Genomic DNA, 23,001 nt, shown 5'->3' with positions numbered 1-23,001 from the left:
GGGGAGGAATTCAGGAACACTGCCCTAACCAGGGCCCTGCCCTTCTGTTACGGAGACCCAGGCTGCAAATGTTCGCAAGAAGACTGTCCTGGCGAGTGCCTTCCCTTCCTTCTGCCCTGCCCTGAGGCATCGGACAACAGCTCTGGTCCAGGGCCAGCAAGAGCCTGTTGACGCTCCCTGAGCATCTGCGTCCCGGACACGGGGTGACAAAGGCAGTGGGATGTGCCCGGTATCTCGGGCTCACAGTATTTTGAGAGCAGACACTTGAACATGTGACTAAAGGCAAAAGGGCAGCAGGTGCAGGGCGGGGACACTGGTGAGAAGGGACGCTGCTTCCAGGGGACACTGAGGGAGGAGGAAGAATCCCAGCTGAGGGCCCAGTAGGCAGGTGACCAGGTCGGGGGTGGGGCTCCTCTGCCCCCTGCCGTGCTCCCAGCACAGGCCCTCCACCCCACCCCTGCTTCCCACACCCCCTGCTGGATCTTTGCAACAGGGTCCTAGTAGAAAGCACTCACATGGCCTTGGCCACCCCAGCGCCCCGTGAGGACTTGCACCTCCTTTCCTCAGAGTCATGGTCTCTGCCCTGAAGCTCAGGGAGCAGGGCAGGGGCCCTGTGTGGAACAGTGCATCCACACCTTTACTAGTCACTCAAGCGCATTGATCAGTACCCACTGTGACGCGCTCGGGACCCAGTGACGAACAAACTGGGCCCCTACCCGCCTTGGGCTCACCTTCTAGTGGGGCAGCCAACACGCAACTAGACGTGGGTGTGAGGCCAGGTAGGCAAACGTTATGAAGGAAAATGCAAAAAGGCAGAGGGCTCCAGGGGGTCGGGTGCTGACGTTTCAGGCAGGGTGGTCAGGGAAGGCCTGAGGAGATGGCATTTGATGAGCTCTGGGTGTCCAGAGGCAATAGAAGGGGTTTGACAGGCCGGCTTCCTAGAGTAAGGAGCTAAACTTGCCGAAAGAACGAAGTTCCAGTTTTTTCAAATCAAGTCTTGGGAAATATCTGGCTTCCTAAGCAGGAGGTGGTCACAGAGAGTGGGACAGGCATGGCGAGACCCTTGGGGATGGGTCTTGGGTCAGCAGATGCCAGTCCAGGGAACATGCCAGAGCAGCGCTACTGGCCAAGCTCCAGACCAGCAGGGGCAGTGTCTCACCCAGCCAGGGCAGCCCGCCAGCCCAGGCCAGAGGAAGGTCAGCAGAAGGCCTTCGCAGGAACGTGGCAATGAGACTCCCGCAGTCACCCTGACCCCGAGTAGACAGGCTCATAAATATTTACTGGACAAGTAGATGAGAGGTTTCTCTCTTTTCTTCTAAAACATTTATTTCCTACACTGTGGCACATATACCAGTAAGAGGCAAAGTCCACATCAGCTGAACACTGTGTGTGGTGGTGAATTTTGCTGGTTTCTGGTAGCAGATTGAGCCAATAAAAGGTAGTGACCCCTCTGAAGGCAAGAGGGGTCTCTTGTGTCTCCATAGCAAGGATTACAAGGCCCAAGTTTCTGTCTCCTGTTAAATGGTGATGCACTTCCGGATGGTGGGATGTCTAATATCTCACTCTTGTGTGTACTTGTCCACTTTGTATTTTTTATTTCGGCATGTCTTTATCATTTAAAAAGGAAGCTCTTTTCCTAAATGTAACATTTCTGATTTTCATAACGCAAAAAGGAAAAGTCGTCCTCTCTGCGCTGAGTGATCAGGAAAACCTCAGAAGACTCGGCACCACTGAAAGCAGGTCCCTCCAGCGTGTGGGGACACCGGCTGTCAGCCAGTGTTGGGGATCACGTGGCTGCCTGTTTCCTAGGAAGGAAGGACACAGGAGTCCACGCAAAAGGGATCTTTACGGGGAGGGAACACCAGAAACTCATGGCATTGTGTGCGTGGGGAGTTGGACCAGCCCAGGTGGCTCTGGCCTCCCGCAGGAACTTGAGATGCACCTGGAACAAAGCAACTTGCCCACCACATTGTTTCTCTTCCTCAGAACAGCGTTGGCCAGAGTTTACTCCACAGACCAAAATCCCTTGCGATGCTCTGAGGGATACAAAAACTTCCTTGGCCTGAGAAGTTTGGGAAATGCACATTCTCCGGGCTAGAGACCCAACCTCCACCCGAGCCTCGCTCAGGCTCTGAGGAGACCCCCGAGGGCTGAAATCACATCGCCTCACAGCCCTGTCCCTGACACTCCGACCTAGAGTGTGACAGGGGCCCCAAACGCTCACTCAGCAGGGCCAGGAAGCAGACCAGCACCTGGCAGGGGGGCCTGAACTGATGGCAAGTGTGGGTCGGCGTTCCTGGGGCTGCCCTGCTGGCTGGTCAGAAAGAGTTAAGGTTTAGGACAGAAAAATGTGGCACAGACAACCCACATCGCTCCTAACATCCAGGGCCGCTCCCCGTTCATGGGAGGATGCTGGGGGCCAGGAGCGCCTTAGGAGGCTCCTGTAGTAGGTTTAGCGAGAGGTGACAGCGACGGGGTCGAGGATGTAGCAGGTGGAAGAGAGCTGACATGGAGAGCAAGTGCGCTTCCCGTGTGCCCAGGGGGCTTGGGACCGACGATGAATGGGCAGAGAGAGTGCCATATCCTGGCCTGACAGGGTCACGGGGGGTGCAGCGGGGAGCTCTACGGTTCACTTGACCTGACACAGCACAACATAAAGCAAGTCCAATTAAATTAAAATCCCCGCAAGAACACCTTGTTTAAGAAAGCAGCAATGTGCAATTTGTTCGTGAAAGAAAGTCGTCCATGAAAAAATGCTTTTATAGAGATGGAAAAGTTTGATTTAAATAAAAAACGGACTCATGCAAAACAGATTTTTAGTGAGTAATGAATAACTATTGTTTTATCTAGTCAGTTACGTATTAACGGCAGATATAAATTGTTGCATTTCATTTGAACAATTTTGAGTCATGTCTTTAATCCCCTGAAGAATGATAAAGGACGCCTGCGATGAGTCATCATTCACTCTCTCCAATCCGTGACCACCTACTGCCACGTCTGTAACCACCCAGGGTTTCACAGATGTTCAATAGATAAACGTCATTGGAAAAATAAAAGCACTGTTCCAAGATCTCAAGGAAATAATAGATCCATCTAAGGTTGGCCCTTTATCTTGGAAGATCGGGTTGACTCCCAGTGATTCCTCCACTTCTCAGAAACCAAAAGGCTCAGCTAGAGGTCGGCTTATCAGAGCCAAGTCGCCTCCGGGCAGAGCCAAGATCAGCCCGAAGTCAGCGGCATGAACTTGTCCACTCAGACCACACAGATTCACAGAATCTTCCTCCCAGGACACGATGCGCATCCACTCCAATTACTCAAGCCATCGGTTTAAGGACGCCCCCCACCCCACCCCACTCCCAATTATCGCCATTTTTCCTGTCTTTTCTCCACGGGCTCTGTCCTGGCCTGGGGACGTGGCAGGTCTTGGGGGACAGACAGCTGCTGAGGGTCAGGGCCTGGGCCTGGTCCAGGCCAGAGACAGTGAGGACATGGGTAGGAGGGGATATTTTGGAAAGAAAAACAAGGAGACGAATTTGTCGTGTGGAAACGCAAAGAGAAACAAAAAAAGAATCGTGTGTGGAACTCGGGGAGAAACGCATCCATTCTCATCTATTTTCTCCTCCCTCCTGCTTGCCCCCTCACCCGGGGCCAGCCATCCAGCGGGATATCAATGATCAAAGGTGCCTCCCGGTGTAGAGCCATTCCCGGCGGAAGCAGCAGTGCAGGAGTGGAGCCCTGAGAGGAGCTGCCTTGCGCTCCCTCCGCCAAGCAATGGGGTGCTGGTTTACCGGCATGTTAAGGAGGCTCGCCCTCAACTCCTTCTGTGCAGAGGAGATGTGTCAGCCCCAGGAATCTGCATCCTGAGGGGCACCCCAGGGGACGTGGATGCCAGCAGCTCTGTGACAGGTGCAATTCTGAGGCCGTCATCTCCCGTTCTGTTGATTCTCTCCTCTCCAAAGGATAATCGCTGGGGCGGCCAATCCTACAGAGAAGTTTAAGTGACCTCGTAGCAAAGGACCTGGGGTCACCCTGCCTGTGATAAGCCCAAAGGCGCTGTATGTAACCAGGTGGGGCCGGTCCCTGGGGCCCATTCAATGATGGGGAATGGAGATCCCTTTCATGACCCATTCTTGCTTTGGACAGAATCCTTCCCAGCTCCAAGATGAGGGCTGGCCAGGACCGAGATGGTGAGGAAAGTGCCCGGCACTGGTTACGATGATGTGCTGCTCTCCCTTGGGGGGAGAAAAAAGGTCCTGAATGCAGCTGCAGGCGGTGTGGGGCAGGGAGCATTGAGCACTCGTGGGGAAGCCCCCCGGGGTTAAAATCCAGAAATGTCCTCTAGAACACGCCCCAGAGCCATCCGCTTCTTCACCAGGAGCTCTTTCCTCTTCCAAACCAGCTCCTTATTGAAATTACCTGTGGGGTTCATTGAACAACAGTGAACTCAGAGCCCCAGGAGTTCAGCTGGTGTCATGTTCCCACCCTGATTAGGAAATTAGAAGGCAAGAGGGTGTGTGCTCTGACTCGTTTTAGACAGATTTTTTTTTAAAGTAGTCACAGTCTTAGGAAAATCTACACCTGTGCTCATGGGATGCTGGGTAGCTTTAAAATGGATGAATTCAATGTATTAACATAGAAAGACATAAACAAGGTATTGTATATGGAAAAGCACGCTAGTCGAGTTTTACAGTGAGACTCTTACCGCACCGACACACACGCTCACACACACATGCACATCAATGCCCAGAAAAGCCCAAGTTGTTTCCGGCTGGTGCCGGGAAATTTTAGTTTAGGGGAATTTGTTTATTTTATCTGGCTTTTCCTCATCTGTATTGCCAATTTTCCTGCGACAAGTGTGTGTCGGTTATGGAATAATTCATTCTTTAAACAAATGGAAACAAATGTAGTTCTTATTTGTTACCTGGTTAAAGAGGTAAGGTTCAGTCATTGAGAACATTCATCTGTTCGAGAGATTGCCCCTGCTGCCCTCCCCAGGATAACCCCGTGATGGAATGTTCAGGCCCAAGAAGCTCTTTGCTGGGTCCTGAGCCCAGTGACTGACGACTGTGACAAGGGTGACTCACGAACAGGAAGTTGCCACGTCCCCCCTGGGGTCTTGTGTGTGTCTGCACCGTCAGGGCTCCTGGCCTCGTCCTCCTCCTGCTGCAGAGACGTCAGGGTCTGATGCAATGATGGGTCGTAGTCACCCAGGACTCAGTGTTTGGTTGTCAAAACACGAGCAGTGATCAGAAGGGCAGCACGAAGGACAGCCTGCAGGACTGACTCTGCAGAGTCACAGGAGCGAGTGGCACTCCTATTGCTGGGGACACGGCGCCCACCCCAAGAGTCACTGTCACCTGTCTCCCTGACCACCACCTGGTCACACTAATCAACATAACGCTGCTAAATGAGGGAGTGACCTCAGCTGAACCCCTACCTAAGGTGGTCCTTTTCTTTACAACATACCTGACTGGTGGTTATGCAGCCTCCTCTTGCATGCTTCTAGAGATGGGGTACTCACTACCATGTGTGAAAGGCACAGCAACTTGACAGCTGTATCTCTTAGAAAGACTGTCCTTGTACAGTCATCCTCGGTAGGTGAGGGGGTTTGGTTCAGTGGTGCTGCCGCTGCCTGGCTCCCTCCCCCAGGGACACTCAGGCCTTTGCCACAGTGATGCCTTTGCCACCTTTGCTGCCAGGCCTCCAGTGGCCCCACGTGGACATCCCGTGTCCTCCAAAGGCTCAGACCAGGTGAAGAGGGGCTGAGGGGTGAGACTTTAGGGGGTCCCAGGACCAGCCACTGGGACCTGGGACGAGGCTGCCTCCAGTGCAGCCTCCTGGCCACCCCCTGCTGCAGTCTGTGCCCCCGCCTCCCCTTCCCAAGCACAGCCCTGCTCAGCCAGTCAGGCGCTTCCCCGAGGGGTATGCTGGGGGGTCTGTAACACCCCAAGTCAGGAGACAGTGGATACAGGCATGTCCTGGGGAGGGGACCAGTCCCGGAAGACAGTCTGCATGCTTCCCGAGGTCCCAGACTCCAGACTGCACACCCTTCGCCTCGTGCCCTGCCTGACCCCCGACCCTCGTCCCGCTCCCCGATCTCCCCCAAGCTAGGATGTCCCCCGCAACCCCGTCCTGCTTCAGCAACTGTCTGCTAAATGAATGAATAGCCCAACCCAGGACTCAGCTGGAGCTCTCATCTGACTGGTACTGTCGCCTAGGAAACAGGGCCATCCCAGACAGGACCCCACTCACACGGGCTCTCACCAGTCCAGACGTGTATGTCATGACCTCAGGGCAGAGAGGCTAGTGCAAGGGTTATCGTCCCAGCTGGAAGTTTGGTCACTACCCTGGCCTACTTTTGACCTCCAGGTCACCCTCTGGGTACCACCTGGTCATCGGGACCCACACCCTAAACATGTGGCTGGGACAGGCCTGGTTTTCACTTCAGATCTGCACCTGGGAGAGAAGAATCGTCTCTGTCCTCTAACTCCTCTTCCTATTTCCTGTGTCCCAGAGAGAGGAGCTGTGAGGCTTCCTTCATCTGCAGCAGTGCTGCCTAAACACTGGAAGCCTGCAGAGAGCTGGGCTGGAGCAGAGACTTCCAGCGCCCGACCTGGTTCTCCTGGGCTCCCCCCACCCCCCAGGCAGGGCCAGCCCTGCTGCTCAGAATACTGCTCAACACCCAGCTCCAAGCTTCTCCTCCTGTCTCTGGAACTGACCCATGAGATGATCCGTGGGGCTTTCGCTGAACCTTCAAAAATGCAGCTGAGTCCGCTATGCCAGGGGCGGTGCCAGGGGCTGTGCCGGGTACACGGGGCTCTGCTCCCCCCTCCCCCGCCCCAGGAACTCAGAAGATACACACCCACAGGGGAGGACGGAAAAGGTCCGAGGGATCTCCAGGGGCAGAGACGGGCTGTCCACAGGGAAGGCCTCGAGCAAGAAGGGGCCCCTGGTGGAGCTGGGATCTGGGCCGGCACAGGTGCGAGGGCAGCGTGTACCTGGGGATGTGGCGGCCCCCGGGTGACCACAGGGGGCAGAGGCCGAGCCAGCGCGGCGGCTGGTCAGGTTCAGGGGTGGGGAGGTGTTCTGGTTATCCAGAGCCACACCCGTGATCCACGGGCGAGTGGGGATGCCTGCTGCTCTGTTAGCCGACTACGCAGCAGAGGCCCCACCTCTGAGGCTGGCCGTCTGTGTGCACAGAGGACTGGCAGCCACCGTCGGCAGGTTCCACGGTGCCTCTGGGGCAGGCTTCAGAGCCAAGGGAGGCCTAGGGACACCGCCCGGCGCTCTCCTGCCACTGGGATGTTACCTCCCGGCGCCCAGATGGTCGGTGGGCAGCAAGAGCCTGGCCGTCTCCCCACGGGCTGCTCCAGGAGGAAGCAGGACGAGCCGCATGAAGCCAGCCCCTTCTCTGTGTGCAAGGACATCCTCCGCGGGGCCCGGGGCTGCGGCCCTTTCCTCCCCTCGTCCGGGGAGCCAGAGGCAGCCCTGAAGCTCATCCTTGCTCCGCGGTTAAAGTCCTGTTCAGTTAGTGGGAAGGAACCCACTCCTGGTTCCGTCCTTAGAGCCCCAGGGCTGAGGCAGGATGGTGCTGACCGAGAGGAGGATCCTCGCCCCACACACACATGCAGCCACACATATACACACACACAACCAAACACATACACATATACACACAAATACACATGCACCACACACACAACTACACACATACACACACACCACACATACACACACACCACACACACTACACACATACACACACCACACACATATACATACACACACACAACACATACACACCACACACAACCACACACATACACATATACACACACACCACACACACAACACATACACACCACACACATACACATATACACACACATACACATGCACCACACACAACTACACACATACACACACCACACATACACACACACACCACACACACTACACACATACACACACCACACACATACACATATACACACACACAACACATACACACCACACACAACCACACACATACACATACACACACACACATACATACACATACACACACCACACACACAACTACACACACACCACACATACACGTTAACACACACCACACACAACCACACACATACACACCACAGATACATATACACACACATACAACCACACAACACACATATACACCACACACAACCACACACACCACACACACAACCACACATACACACATACACACAAACCACATACACACCACACACAATCACACACACATATAACCATACACACACACCACACATACATACACACACCACACCCCACACATACACACACATACAACCACACACACAGCACACATATGAACACTGTACATACATATACACCACACACACCACACAACCACACATATACATACACACACATACCACACACACCACAAACACACACATATACACACATCACACATGCACACACACACACCCTCTGGACACCCCACATCTGGCTTGTGCTCTGCAGGGCCACTGAAAACACTTAGAGGGTCGCCTCTCCCTTTTAAGTCCCGGGTGGGTGGTGGCCCCCCAGAACCCCGGGGTCGTCCCAGGAGGGAGACTTGGCGGGGGCTGGGCCCCAGAGAGCTGGACTGAAGGCCCACCCCGGGGAAAGCCGGGGCCTCGCTCTCTGCGCTGCTGGACTCCTGCTGACCGCCGGCAGCTGGGCCCGGTCTCTCCCACTGTGATGCTGACACCGGTCACAGCACGAGGGCTCCCGCCCAGGCCCCTGCTGGCCTGACCTCACCCTCCACAGAACCTGGTGACTCACGCCTACCGAGCACGGGGAGACTCACGGTCAGCTGTGGCCCGAGGCTTGTCTGCTTCATCCACGCCTGCCTCAGTACCCCTCGCTGCACAGTGAACCACCCCAAGCCCTAGTGGCTTAAATCAAGAGTAATTTATTATTTCTCACGAGTGCGGCTCTTTTGCTGAGCGTGATGCCGGCCTCGGCTGCACCATCAGGGCCTCACCCGGGGTGGGACACCCACCACAGCCCCATCCCAGGCCCTGCGCCTTCGGGGACGGCTGGATGTTTGGCTCAGCCAGGAGGAGTCTGGGTGCAGTCTCAGGACCATCAAAACACAATCTAAGGGCTGTGTAGGCCCAGGGGTGACCATCCCCTCACCCACATTCCGTCAGCCGCAATGCCCAGCTAAAATCTCAGAGCAAACCCTAATTTCCACTGCAGGAGATGCCGGCCACCTAGGGACTGAGGTCGGTGACATTATCACGGTGACATTATCACGGGACGGCCTGTTCTGAGGGATGATAAGAACACCACGCAAAGGCAGTGCCTCCCCTCACACCTGATGATTCTTGTACAACTTTATTATATTCTTGAAGACACTGACCAGTGTCTGTATGTACCAGACGCCCCAAACCAGCCACTCCCTTTACGTGAAGCACTTGCTCAGGGTACATGCTGTTCTCTCCTACTGCAGTCACCGCGTGTCACCCTCCAACACAGTCCCCCATCCCAGTGCGGGGGGAGGGAGCCTGCATGGTCATCGGTGTGGCTGTTCCAGCCTGGGTAGGCTCTGAGGTCACTTAGCTGAGACGGGCTGAAAACAGCAACTCTCAGTCAAAGGCACAGGCTCTAGTGTCACAGACGTCACCCTGACGTCCGTGCCTCCCCAAGGACAGAGTCTTCCCACGGAGGACAGCCCCCTCTCCCAGCACAGTGCCATGTCAGGTGTGAGTAAACGCTTCAGAATTTAGCTTTTGGAGACGTGTCTTGGTTAATAAGCATTAATCATGTCCCTCTTAAGTAAACTGGTTTAGCCAATTTGTGTTTCAACTCGGAATAAAATTCAAGCATGGGGACATATATAAACAGTATTCGGTGATGTTAGATTACTATTTGGAAAAGAAGGGAAAGGAGCGTGTACTTGGGACTTAACTCAGGGCCTTGGGGCAGTGCCTGGGATTTCTTCATGGGGGCAGCACGGAAAGAGTGTTGGGAGGAGACCTCACCAGACCAGCATTCCTACCAGAACCCTTCCAAAGACGGCATCCCAACCCCCAACCAACAGAAGGTAAATTATTTGCCCATAGATAGAAAATGTCTTTTCGTGGTAAACTTAACATCTATATTAGAATTCAAATTATATTAAAATTTTCATGGACGACCCAAAGAAACACAAAGATAATCGTAACTACCTCCCAGAAATTGTCGTTTTTCTTTAAGAGGTGACACATAAATAAATAACATGGGTAGACTTATTACCAAGTCCCAGCTCGCTCTGCTCGCAGCACAACAGGCCAATGAATCAGAGACAAGGTGCTGGCGGACTAAAGTCTCAAAATAACCATCTTATCTGGGTTTGGATGCCAGTTTCTTTTATAGCACAGAGAGGGGGAGGAGATGAGGAAGTAAAGTAAAAAGGCCGAAAGTTTTGCAAATATCACCGGAATGACCAGCCTCCCGGAGGGGATGTGTTAGTTTCTTCTTTCTTTCAGCCATCGGCAGGTGGAACAGGGTCCGGATGTTTGCCTGAACAAAGGCACTTTGGTTCAACATTCAGGCAGAGGGGCAGGGTCCCCCGAGGCAGGCCATTATGTACAGATGTTATCCTTTCAGCCAAAAAAAGCAGTGGAAAGCAAAGAATAAAGTAAAAGAAACTGATCCAACATGCAGTCAGATTTGGTTCTTCCCTAGTACAGAATTTCACCTGTTGCTGCCCGGGCACCATCCGCCTCCAAGCCTCCAACATGAGCGGTCAAACCACTTTCCAGGTTAAGGGGGTTAATGGCCCTTTCCTCAGGGAGCAGTTAGGATACAAGCAAGATGCCTCCCTTATTCGATCACAACATTCAGAGAAGGAAACAGAGCCTCCCAGCCCCCCAAGCCTGGGTTCCCTTGTGATGACTGGGCACAGGCTGACATCTGTGTTCAAGATAAGCCGTAATGGACACCAGGCCTTAACCTCCTTTCTCCCTCCTGGGGCCTGAGCCCCTGTTCCCAGGGCAGGGGAGGGGCTGCAGAAACAGCAGGCTGAGGCCCCTCCTCTTCGCAGGAACGAAGGCCTCTTTCCTGAAAAGCCTCTTCCCATCCATAGGCAGCTGCAGCTCTGGGTCAGGATGTGCTAGGCAGAAGCTACCACTGCAGGCAGCCCACCATAGGACCACTCTCCTAGTTAGAGGTGGTCCCATTCAGACAGCTGGGTGTAAGGAGGGGGCACCCCTACGCAGAGGCGGCTGCAGGTGTAGATGGGAGTCTGAAGCCAGTGCGGGCTCAGCACACCTTTGTTGAATTTTAAGGAACTCAGCACACCGTGTGTGGGGTACCTCCACGTCCCCTCGGGGAGAGGCTCTGACTGGGCCCTTCCAAACTCCCAGATGCTGTGAGACAATTGAGTCTAAAAACTAGTCCGTTTGTGACCCGTGGGAAAGGTTTTGGGTCAGAGACTGGGTCTTCTGCTCTCCACCACCCAACAGAAAAGAGTGAGAAGACTTCTCTTTCCACTTTCACCTCCATCCAACTCCCTAACAGTGGGAGAGGATTTGTTTCCTCGTAAGGGGCTCTTAATACATTGATCATTTCGTCCCCATCACTGGAGTGTTCAGCTGGAGGGAGGTGGGGACAGAGGTAGGGCAGAGATCTTCCCACCACCAGCCAGGATGCGGCAAAGAAACAGCCCCGAGCAAGCAGCCCAGGGCAGGGCAGGCTCGCTGGGGCACCGCTGGTCTCTGAGGGCACGAAAGCCCCATCTGCTCGCTCAAGGGTACCATGAAGATCTCATCAAACAGCATGAGGAGAGCTCACTGCAGGGAGGGGCTCCCTGGAGTACTTTGGGATCAAGTGCCCCGTCACCCCGACCCCAGCCTGTTGCCCAATTTCGTGTCATTGTGGCCAGGCTGAGTCTGGCAGGAGTTGTACCAAGTGCATCTCAAGGCAACTAACAGTCTGTAGTGGCTGGGCACAGCTGGACAGCGTCCTCCTGCCATCACCATTTCCAGATAAACGTTGGTGACTGTTTGATTAAAATACGAAAGCCCGGGCCCCATGCCTGGACCCTAACAAAACCAGAGCAGGAGATTGGTTTAAATCAAGAAATTTCAGAGAAGTAGTTCTATAGCATCAGCCGGAGGGAAGTGCAGGTCAAGGGAGCAGTAGGGAAAGGCCACATCCGCCAGGGCCTCTGAGGACATCGGACGTAGCCGTTCAGGGATGCACCCCGCTTCCCCGCATCACACCCGGGGAGGATCCACCTCGTACGTCTCCTCGATGGGGAAGACCAAACCCAGGGGCCAGACCCCCTGCACCATCCCCACCCCCAGCTATGTCTCTCTGGGTTTGAAATCAGCTATTGTAATTCTCTACCAGCATGGAAGCAATTCTGGAAAACTTACTTTGTACTGGTGTCAACATCTGGGGACGGTACGTAGCAGTAGTGTCCAAAAACTGGGGACAAGCACATTGCATGAGTGTCCAAGATTTGCCTTTGCCACTATTTGTATTTTAAAGAAGAAATGGAATCTGAAAAATGGAAATTACGTTTTATTATTTTTTTTGCAGTATTTCATTTTAATATCTGAGCCTGGAAGCTATTAAGCTGTCCTTGCATTAAAAGTGACTAAAGCTTGTGTTTGGGGTGATCTATGACCCCTGACTTTGCCCTGGGGACTCTGCCTTTCCGAAGAAAAGTGCTGGGATGAGTTATAGGTTCATCGCACCCCATTATTTAAACACCTGAAGCCATTCTTTTCCTTATGAATCAGTGGGGGCGAAGACAAAGAAAAGGGCTTCATGTAACATTTCCCTTCCTCCCTTGGTGACCAGGAAAACAGGAAGGGGGCGAGGCGTGGCTGGAGAAGGGAAATGCAGAGGATGTGTGGGCCGGGGAGAGGCAGGAGATCCAGGCGAAGCGGCAGCTGAGAAGGAGGCCCCTCCAGGCCCAGGAAAGGGGCGGGGGTCCTGGTCTGGGGACAAAGGGGGAGCCACTCCCAGGGCTGTTTTCCAAGGACAATTTACAGTCCCCATTGTTGGCCTTTCCTCTGGGTAATTAAGCACTAAACGGGAGCCAGGGATGCCCAACCATCTTGTCACCGGGCTTCACTTTCCCCGGCACGCCAGCTCTCAGCTGCCTGACCGCTGTGCCGTCCACGAATGCCGGGGAGTTTGTCGATGCTGGTCGGCATTCACCTTGCCCAGAACTCAGCTCTGATCTCACGGGGCTAGATACACTTTGGGGCTGTCTGCAGCAGATGAGGGAAGGGTATCTCTTTTGATGATTTATTTCTGAAGCAGGCTTCACTGTGAAATTTAAACCAGAGAGGACACTTCCTTCCTTGGCCCGGGCATCCTGCCTTCTGAAGGTGGCTAGAGCACAGACGTCTTTGCCTAAGAGGGGAGAATAAATAGGTCCGTGAAGGGAATAAAGATGGACCTTAATCCATCTGTTAGACAGAGATGGGTGCTTAATAGAAGAATGAACAGTCGATGAACGTACTCATGTCACGATGGATAATCTCAGCTGTTTTCTTAAAAGTGAATTTCTGAGATGTGTTTCTGTATTGTGTGTGTGTGTGTGTGTGTGTGTGTGTGTGTGTGTCCCAATTATAAACTGGAGCTCCATGTGGCCCAGTCCCTACGTGGAGTCACGTTCATAGACGCACAGCACCAAAACCCAAAGAATGAAAAGTTAGTTGCAGTTTTCGCTCAAGGGTCTGGGGAAATACCAAAGGGCATCCAACTTACGGACTAGAGAAACACTTCTTAAAATTCTCTCTATTTGATTCTCTTTTTCTTGAAGAATTCTGTAACCTCTCTCTTTTAATGGCAAAAACTCTCCTTACTTCCAGCCTTTTCTATTTCGGTCCCCTGGGTGCCTTCTATCAGCGTTTTACACGGGCTGGAAAGTTGTGCATCCTCTCTGTCTACTACCTGAATTCTTCAAAACACAGGGAGGCTTGGAGGCCGACCCCAGAAGCAAGACTCTCCTCCTTTCCTGTCCTCCCACCCCAGGCCCATCTTCTTCTCTCTCCTCTCATCAGTTTGGGAGACAGAAACTGGTCCCCCAAAGAGCTGAGGTTGAGATGTAATGCCCAGAATTCCCTTTCTTAGGCCTGTGTCAGGGGGAGAATGGCAGGGGTGTACAATTTGGAAACTTCATTCCTCATGTGAATTTTTACGCACTTCCCTGGCCAAGCTCTGCAGACTCCTGCACAGGAAAGTGCCAACCAGGGGCATCCTCTACTCATGGTCAAGCCCCTCACACGCAGAGACACTTCTCCCAGGGGTGGTGTCCCCTCTGGGGCCTCTCTGAGACCCTCTGGAGCTGTACCATCCTGGGGCTTCCCGCACTTTTTCACATGCCTCAGGGCTGTGCGGGGGGACCCTCCAGGGTCTCTGCCTGTGAAAACTGACGCAAGAGGCTGTGTCACCGAGGAAGAACCAGCTGGTATGTCACCCCTGCCTTACGCCATCTCTGCTGGCAGGTGGGGGGCAGGAAGAGGAACCAGGCGATGCAGAGGCTCAAGACTTCACGACACCCTGGGCTGAAGCAGGGGGGCCTCCAAAAGCCCCCACCTGCCCAGCTTTCACAATCAGGGACTTACTTTCTGTTCAGACAACAGGGATTCTGACAGAGGGTGAATCCCCCATGACTGTGCGTTTGGACGTTCTTGAGCAATCCCAGCGCACAGGAAGTGTCTGTGCACCCGTGTGCAGGAGGACACATCCTCGACCCTGGAGGACAGGCCTCCCTCACCCCCAGGCTGAGAGGACTGTGCCCCAGCTGCCCAGCTCTCTCCCCATTTGCTCTCACACAGGAATTTCCCCTCATAAAACCAGGACACATTGAACCCCCCTGTGGCATCTATTTGGCTCAAAGTGGGCACACCGCAGACCCCCGCTGGGCTGGCTAGAGCAAGAGCCCGATAAACGGACCCCGAGAAATCCTTACATCCTCCATCGTGGAGCCCTTTCCTCGAGGGGCTCACAGCCAGTGCAGAGAAAGCAATGTACGCGATGTAATGATAAAAACAGGGAAGGAGCCTTTCTGGAACCAGCACGGCTGTGAGGGGGCTGGGGGGAAGGGGGGCAGCTTCTCAGCAGAAAAGACTTAACTCGGGCCGTGAAGGCCAGGCTGTCCCTGCTGAAGGGACAGTTGGCACCGAGGTGTTACCCCGGGAGGAGTGGGGTCAGGCCCTGGCACCGAACCTTCCGGAGGAAGAGGGTCTCGTTGAGCAGATCCCAGCCCCTGGAACTGGTAGGACCCCAACTTTCCTCTGTCTAGCACCCCTTCTTGTTTTCCGCGTACTCATCACGTTTGTAATTTGGCCTAATTGATTCTGTTGTGTGTTGAACGTCCATCTCCCCCACCAGACAGCACAGCACGTGAGTGAGGCCTTAACATCTCGGTTCAGCCAGTGTCCGGCACTGTGGCCGGCAGGCATGTCAGAAGGTTCTCTGCAGCATCTGTCAACAGAGACATGAAATACCTTGGCTGCTGCCTCCCTGCCCCCCACTCCGCACCCGCAGACACGAAGAGGAGGTCGGGTCTCTCCTTGAACTGTCCCGGCCGCCAGCCCCTGAGAGAGTGACTTCCAGATGGTCCGGGCCTGTTCCAGGGACACGAGGGCCTGGGCCAGGACCGATGGCAGAAGCAGCCGCAGAGGGGGCACCTGGGCACCCTCTGCTTCAGGGAGCTCTACTTGGGGGACCCCCTTGGGGAGGGATCCACTGCTGTGAATTCCCTCAGGGACCCCCCGTGCCTCAGCCAGCTCCCACCAGCCACTCCTTCTTTGCAGCTCTCGACAGCCCGAAAGGGTGAGCCTGGAGCAGCAGAGGCCCTGGGAGGCTGCTCTGGGCCTGACTCCCAGATGGGGGGGACCGTGCCCTCTGCTGGCCAGGCCCCGTGGAGCCTGGGAAATCAGCAGCAGGAATCTGGAGCATTCTGTAGGAGCATCTGTAAAGCCGGCTGCCCGAATGGCTTAGAATGATGGGGTTAGAACCCTCAGCTCTTGGGCAGGCATCCCCCTGCCCGGGGCCAGGGCGGGACAGCAGGACGGCCTGCCACGTGTGGACTCATGACATACACCCCTCATCTTTTCAGTCTGGAATCGCCTCGTTCACAAGCCCCAAAGGAGAAGTGACGTTGATCCTTTACGACCAAACTGCCAACCTTTACCGCAAACAGCATTACCCAGCCAGTTTGACGCTCCATTATGTATGGTGGTTCCCAGCAATATATCCAGCCTTCAAGGATAAAGGCTGGACATTCAAAAGAAGCCACGGATTCGACACCTGGAACCAAGGGGGCTCTAGAAGCACGGTGACCACCCCCGGCCCCAGGTCCCCAGCCTGGGTGGGAGCTGAAAGCCACATCTGTTAGACAGAGCCCCTCAACAGAGGAGGGGTCCGCCCCCGGGATGCCTGGGGGTGGGACAGACAGACCACAGGGCTGGTTTGGGGTGGGGAAGCGGCAGTGAGCCTCTTCTCACCGGACCATGTACAAGAATCTACTCTTCAGTCACGAAAGCTTTACTGAGCATCTCGTGTGAGCGGGCTCCCTGCCGTGCTGGGGGTCCAGCCCCAGGCCGGCTGCCAGAGCTCACTCAGAGGAGGGTGTGCTCCACTGAGGTGGAAGGAGGGATGGCGGAGGGCGGGCACGGCACGGGGACCGGGGATCAGCGCTCACAAAGCCCTGAGTGGGCAGGCGAGGCAGCGCGGCCGAGGAGCGGAGCGGAAGGCCCCGTGGCTGAAGGGCTGAAAGCAGGGAATGAACAGAGGGAGGCTGTGGGCGACCAGAGCCCTGGAGGCCTAGTCCTGAAAGCCAGGGGAGGCCGTGGATGCCCATTAAGATGGAGGGGGGAATGGGGGGGACATCCATGGTGGTGAGGTTGCTTGGACGCAGAGGGCAGCAGGGCACACTATAGGTGACGTGAACAGTCCCGGGGACAGTTGGTGACCTGGAATTTGAGCCCCAGAGGCGTGCTCAGTTCTTCTTCCCTCACACCCATGAGGCGCAGCCCGTCTGCTCATCAGAATCACCGGCAAGCTGTACAAAATGCTGATGCCCAGGCCCCACCCCCAGAGACTCCGGTTTCTCAGGTCTTCTGGGTTTACTCCAGACCATCCTGATGAGGAACAAGGTTTGAGGGTACTTCCCCGAGAACCCTAAGTCTTCCTCTAACCTCCGGGGCTGGTGTAGCTGAATGGGGCAGCGTGGGGGTGGGGGAAACAGGCAGGCTGCACCTGACGGCCCTCACGGCCATGGGGACCCCGGGGCCCCGCCATCCGCCATCCGCCATCCGCCATCCGCCATCCGCCATCCGCCATCCGCCATCCGCCATCCACCACCTGCCACTCACCATCCACCATCCGCCACCTGCCACCCGCCATCCTCCATCCACCATCCTCCATCCACCATCCTCCATCCTCCATCCGCCATCCGCCATCCGCCATCCGCCATCCACCATCCTCCATCCTCCATCCTCCATCCGCCATCCTCCATCCACCATCCGCCCGCCATGCATTCGACAGGACTTAGTGTCACCTTTCTTCTCCCTCCCTCCCGCTCTCTGGAGCCTGTCTGGTGGCAGAAGCGCAAGAAAGGGAGGGAAAGGAAGTTCAACCAGGCCAGTTCCCAAGTCCATCCTGGGGAGGTGACCTGGCTGGTGAACGGGGCTCCCGTGCTGCCCCCTCTCCCCATGCAGTGAGGGCCTGGCCGCAAGCTCGCACGGCTATCCCAGGGCACCTGGCCTTACAGAAATGCCTCCTTCCCGGCCTGTTGTCACATTAGGCCAGGGTGAGAGTGCCACTTCCCCTCCCAGGTGGCAGCAGGACTGCCCGTGGGCCACGCCCTGGGTCAGACACTGGCTGCTCTGAGAGTTTCTTCCCAGGTCTGTCCATGTGGGGCCTTTTCCAGGGAAACGCTATCAGCTGTGAGAAAGAGAACACACATTCTGGAAATACCGAAAAACAAGTTTATTCCATTACCCACGTGACCAAAGTGCACGAGAGCTGTGGTTCATGGTTTCTCCCAGGCCCGTCCGGCTGCATCCCCCTTCCTCTGTCCCCCCTCAACCTGTGTATCCCCTAACCCACCCTCTCCCCTGCCCCAGGCCTTTCCCCTCTCTCCTCACTGCGCTCAGCTTCTGAAATTCACGTCTCAGCAGCTTTGGCAGCACCCCGCGGCTCTGAGGCCAAAGAGGCGCAAAACTTCTCATCAGAACCAGCCTGCGTGGCCCTCCCTGCGTGAAGCCGGGGCTGTGTCCCCTGGCACGTTTCTCGAGCAGCGCCTGCCACTCAGGGGCCCCGCACCGCCAGCTCCATCGCGCTCCTGGCACTGACACCCCCAAGGGTCTGGCGGCGAGCAGCCTAAGGCAGCAGGTGAGCTGCGTGCTCAAACCCGACAGCTCAGGAAGAGGCCTGTGTCGGTGCCGCCCACTTGTTTCCTGAAGACCCACAAGTCTGTGTTTAATATATTTTAGAACAATGTCTGGAAACTGCAGTTTACTTTTGCAAACATACATACATGTCTAAACGTCAACAGTGTGGACAATTTTACTCATAACCTAAGGATGCCAGACAGGGGACCTTGAGTGTCGTGGCCATGCCACTGTGGCTGTTTCATCTCTGGGCGCAGGGAGAGCTTTGAGAATCAGAGGCCACATGCGTCCGGGCTCTCGTGGCCGGCACTACAGTGGGTGCCGGGGTGGAGACGCAGAGACAGATCAAGTCCCCGTGCTCAAGGGGCTCGTGCTCTGGGTGCGAGCTGCAGACATCAAACCAACAGCTAAACAGGAAGAGGCGCAGCGCCAGCACTCACACCAAACGGTTCTGTGACCGTGGCTGGGTGGGGCGCCTCCGTGGCAGGACGACCAGGGAGAGTGGCCTCTGACCCAGACTCAGGGTGGAGCTGCTGCAAAGACCCTGGGCGGGGCTTTCCGTAGAGCTCCATGGCCCTGGAGCCTGATGAAGCTCGAGTGTGCAAAGAGGTCAGTGTAGCCGAGCGAAGCAGGGCCAGGGCACGACGAGAAGGCCTGGGGACTACGGGCAGAGGCCAGCACAGCTTCCGTCACAGGTGATGGGGACACGTCGTGTGCTGACAAGCCATGTCCAAGCAGGCGTGGCAGGACCTGAGTTATGTTGTAAAAGCCCACTCTGGGAACTCCATGGAGAAGAGGACACAAATGCATCCTTTTGCTCTCTCTTCCTTTAGGCAGTGGGAAGTCAGGGGGAGGCCCCGGCAGGACACCACCAGGTGGGCCACCGTGCCCCGGCCACCGCAGGGGTGAGAGAGCACGTGGCCAGAAAAGAATGACGCGTGCTGCCGCTCGGGACTTTTGCCTCCGCTCCAGTCCTCCCGGGTTTACTTTCTTTTTAAGAAATTTTACTTTAGAAAATGCTAATTGAGAAATGCAAGCAGAGGACAGCTGAACCCCACCCGAGAACCCCTGCCAAGGGCCCATCCTCAGAGGGAGTTTTCTCAGGCCGTCCTCAGTCTGTAAGAAGAGGACACACGGACACTGGCTGCAGGGCAGCTTCAAGGGAGGTTTGGTTTGGTTTGTGTTTTGTGTTTTCGTGACTATTTCAGCATCCCCGTCACTCGGCACACTAGCTCCTCTGAAGGACTTGCTGATACACGTAGCCCCTTCCCCTCTCAGCAAAAGAGGACCTTCGGGGGGGCAGACTCTCCCCGCGCCCCCGGAAGTGGCATTGTGGCCAGACAAAGATCTCCCTGTGGAGCACAGAGCTCTGGACCACAGTCTGCGGTGAGACAAAGCTGACATGCTCTTTGTGAGATCATTGAGTCCCTAAACCACAGGAAGTGCCCCAGAAGCAGGGGTCAGAGTGGAAGACACTGAGGACGCTCGCTGTCACGGCAAGGACCTCAGACAGCTGGAGGGGGCGAGCTTACTCCGCCCGGGCAGCTAGAACCACGCACCTAGCTCAGGTGGACCATAATCACAGGAGTTTAGTCCTCCCAGCTCTGGAGGCTGCAGGTCCAAGATCAAGGCACCGCACATCCAGCTTCTGCTGAAAACCCTCTTCCTGCTTCACAGGCGCCCATCTTCTCGCTGTGTCCTCAAGTGGAGGAAGGGGCAAGGGGGCTCTCGGGAGTCTCCTTTATGTGGGCACTAATCCCTTTTATGACCTAATCACCTCCTAATGCCATCACGCTGGGGGAATAGGTTTCAACATAGGAACTTGGGGACACAGTCAGCCCATAGCACCCCCATGTCAGCTGCACGGAGCCAGACCTACAGGGACCAAAGAGGGCAGAAGAAGCCAAGGTGGTACGCGCCCAGCAGCCGACCCAAGACAAGGATGCGGGTGCTCACAGGTTATCTGATCCCAGGACACCGGAGTGGGGAGGCGGAGCTGAGACAGAGACGGGAGTGACCCACACAGCAGTCCTGCTACAGGCAACCAGGGCTTCCCACGGAGGGAGGTGGCGGGGTGCTTCTACCCTCCCCCCCGTGAGTCACAGGTTGGGGTCTGCTCCTGGAAGGTGCTAATTCCCCCCACTTCGGTCCTGCACACTAGCAGGCCCCATGGCCCAAGTGAGCCCTCGGGCAGAGGCAGGAGGCCCGCGTGCCCTGAACGGGGAAGGGCATGGGGCCGCGGAGGGCACTGACCGCTCACCAAGTGGCCCATGGACGTCTCATTTCCGATCCGCAGGGCTCCTCTCCCCACACTTACGATATGCTTCACTCTGTCATCTGTCCGCCCGTGGCCAGGCCCACCCATGACCCTGGCACTGCCCTTGCTTTGCATCCCTGCCCACCCTCCGTCGTGAACACAGTGCCCCAGCCCCCCGGGGCCACGGGCAGTGGGCGTTTCATCCATGCTCAGCCATATTTCAGCAACTCAAATACTTTAGCAACTAACAAAGACCCAATGTGTCCTCCCAGGGGGGTTCGCTCTATTTTATTTTACAATTAATTTTTCAACTTTATAGAGGCTTTATACACATGGAATAAAATAGACCATAAAGGGTACAATTCAATGAGTTTTGACAGACCTCTACTCCTGTGTAGCCACCAGCCCAATTAAGATATTGAATATTTCCATCACACCCAAAGGTTCGGCACATCCCTTCAAAATCACCCAAGTCACCCCAGACCAGGGAACCGCTGATCTGCCTTTTGCCCTACACATGAGTTTCACTTACCCCAAATTTCACAGTTTTCCTTCGGGTCTGCCTGCTTTAGGTGTCGCCTCCCGCGCCAGGTCATTCCTTTTTGTTGCTGAGTCATGTCCCGCTGTACAATGGACCACAGCTGGGTTGTTTGTCCAAAGGCATCCGGGGCTGGTGCAGTCCGGGGCCGTCATGGAGGAAGCTGGTGTGGACGTTCAAGTTAGGTCTTTGTGTGGGTCTAGGTTGCCGTCTCTCTTAGGTAAGTACCTCAGAGTGGAATTGCTGGTAAGTTAAAGTTTAACTTTATAAAAAGCTGCCAGTCTGTTTTCAAAGTGGATGCCCTTTCCATTTATTTTTTTTAACAATTAATACATGAATGATCGTTGTAGAAAAAATAGAAAATACTGAGAACTTTAGAAAAATAAATATCTGAACTACCTCTACCCGGAAATAAGCGTCTTAACCACGTGTTCACAGAGCATTGCCTTGTCAGCCGTCATTTGGGTGCAAAGAATGGAAATTATGTCCAGCACAAAGGAATATTCTGAGCCGGACAGAGAGGCATCTATGGGTGACAAGGGGGAGGGGACACAGCTGAACTCCATGATGGTGGCCATTCTGGAGCTCTCTGTCTCTCTTGCTCGCTCCCAGGGGCCAGGGGCCCTCCCTCTCTAGCCCCCAGTCCAGTCTCCCTGCAACAGGTGACTCCCTTGGTTGGCTTCTGACCCACATGCCTCCCTCCCCAGTGGTTACATCAACAGCACTTGAGCTCAGAGCTGTCTGCTTTCCAGGACTCGGTTTGTGTTCCCAAAAGAACGAATCTGGTTGGCTCAGCTTGGTTCAGCCATGCTCTCCTGGTCCCTGACACAAAGCAGGCCATGGGCCATGGGCCACGGGAGGCTCTCCACGGGGAGTTGTGGGTAGGAAAACAGTGATGAGCGTGACTAACACGGACCCCCGACCCAAGACCGTTCTAAAGAAAAGGTTCGATAACCTGTATTTTTTAAATGTATAATCTCTTGTGTACACCCTTTCGTGTCACTGAAAATATACCTGCACCATCATCTGAAGAGACCACATCCTGGTACCCTATAAATGCATGAACCTCGACGGATCTAACAAATGCCCTAAACATTCAGATTGTTTCTCATTATTCCCTCTAAGAAATCACTTTTTGGTGAACATTCTTGTACATAAATATTTTATTTTTCTCTTAGGAAGAATTTCCTAGGATATTCTAGAGCCAACATCTACAGCCACAATTTCATTCCGTCTTCACCGTGAAACAGGGAATAACGCGTCCACTTTACAGATGTGGAAACGGAGGTGACATGAAAGCAGCCGAACACCCGCAGGTGAGAGAGCTGGGATTCCAAAAGCTCTGTCCGCAAGGCTTCCAGGAAGGTCCTCCTCCACCCTCCCCACCTGTGGGCACGAAACCACATTCATGCCTGGACCTGGGCCAGGTGGACCGTAGGTAACAAGCCCAGCCCCCCGGAAGAAGTGTCTGTTCCACACAGAGCCTGCTTCTGGGCACAGACGAGAACTTCCACGGTGGTGCTTGGGGTCAGATCTTCCCCTGCACACACCAGAGGTGTCCTCTTCTGAGTAACACCCCACCCACAGCCAAGAGGAGCAGAAGGTCTGGATGAACGATGCCACAGAGGAACAGACGACAGCCGTGAGCTGTCGGACTCTCTCCAAGGACACAGGAGCCCTCAGAGGTGACGGCCTGAGGCTGTGAGCAGCCCAGGGATGGGAACTGTCACAAGCCAACAACAGGGGAGCTGCTCCGTTTTTCCCATTTTATTCTTTCCTTTCCAGATAAAACTGCACTTGGGCTGCTCTAGAGGTGG

At 55.0% G+C, this 23,001-nt stretch overlaps 1 long non-coding RNA gene across 1 annotated transcript; it reads right to left on the bottom strand.

Moving 5' to 3' along the window:
* Window positions 1-10,377: 10,377 nt before the first annotated feature.
* On the bottom strand, window positions 10,378-21,424 carry LOC132506379 (uncharacterized). The gene is made up of 3 exons (XR_009535810.1): window positions 21,179-21,424; window positions 12,405-12,531; window positions 10,378-10,625 (listed from the first exon to the last, which is right to left on the bottom strand). It is a non-coding gene; the product is annotated as an uncharacterized LOC132506379 (long non-coding RNA).
* Between the last annotated feature and the right edge of the window lie 1,577 nt (window positions 21,425-23,001).

This window comes from Lagenorhynchus albirostris, chromosome 15, assembly GCF_949774975.1.
Source record: "Lagenorhynchus albirostris chromosome 15, mLagAlb1.1, whole genome shotgun sequence".
In the NCBI taxonomy this organism is placed as follows: Eukaryota; Metazoa; Chordata; class Mammalia; order Artiodactyla; family Delphinidae; genus Lagenorhynchus; species Lagenorhynchus albirostris.
Note: the sequence above shows the minus strand (reverse complement) of the source record. Positions and strands in the feature narration are given on the sequence as shown.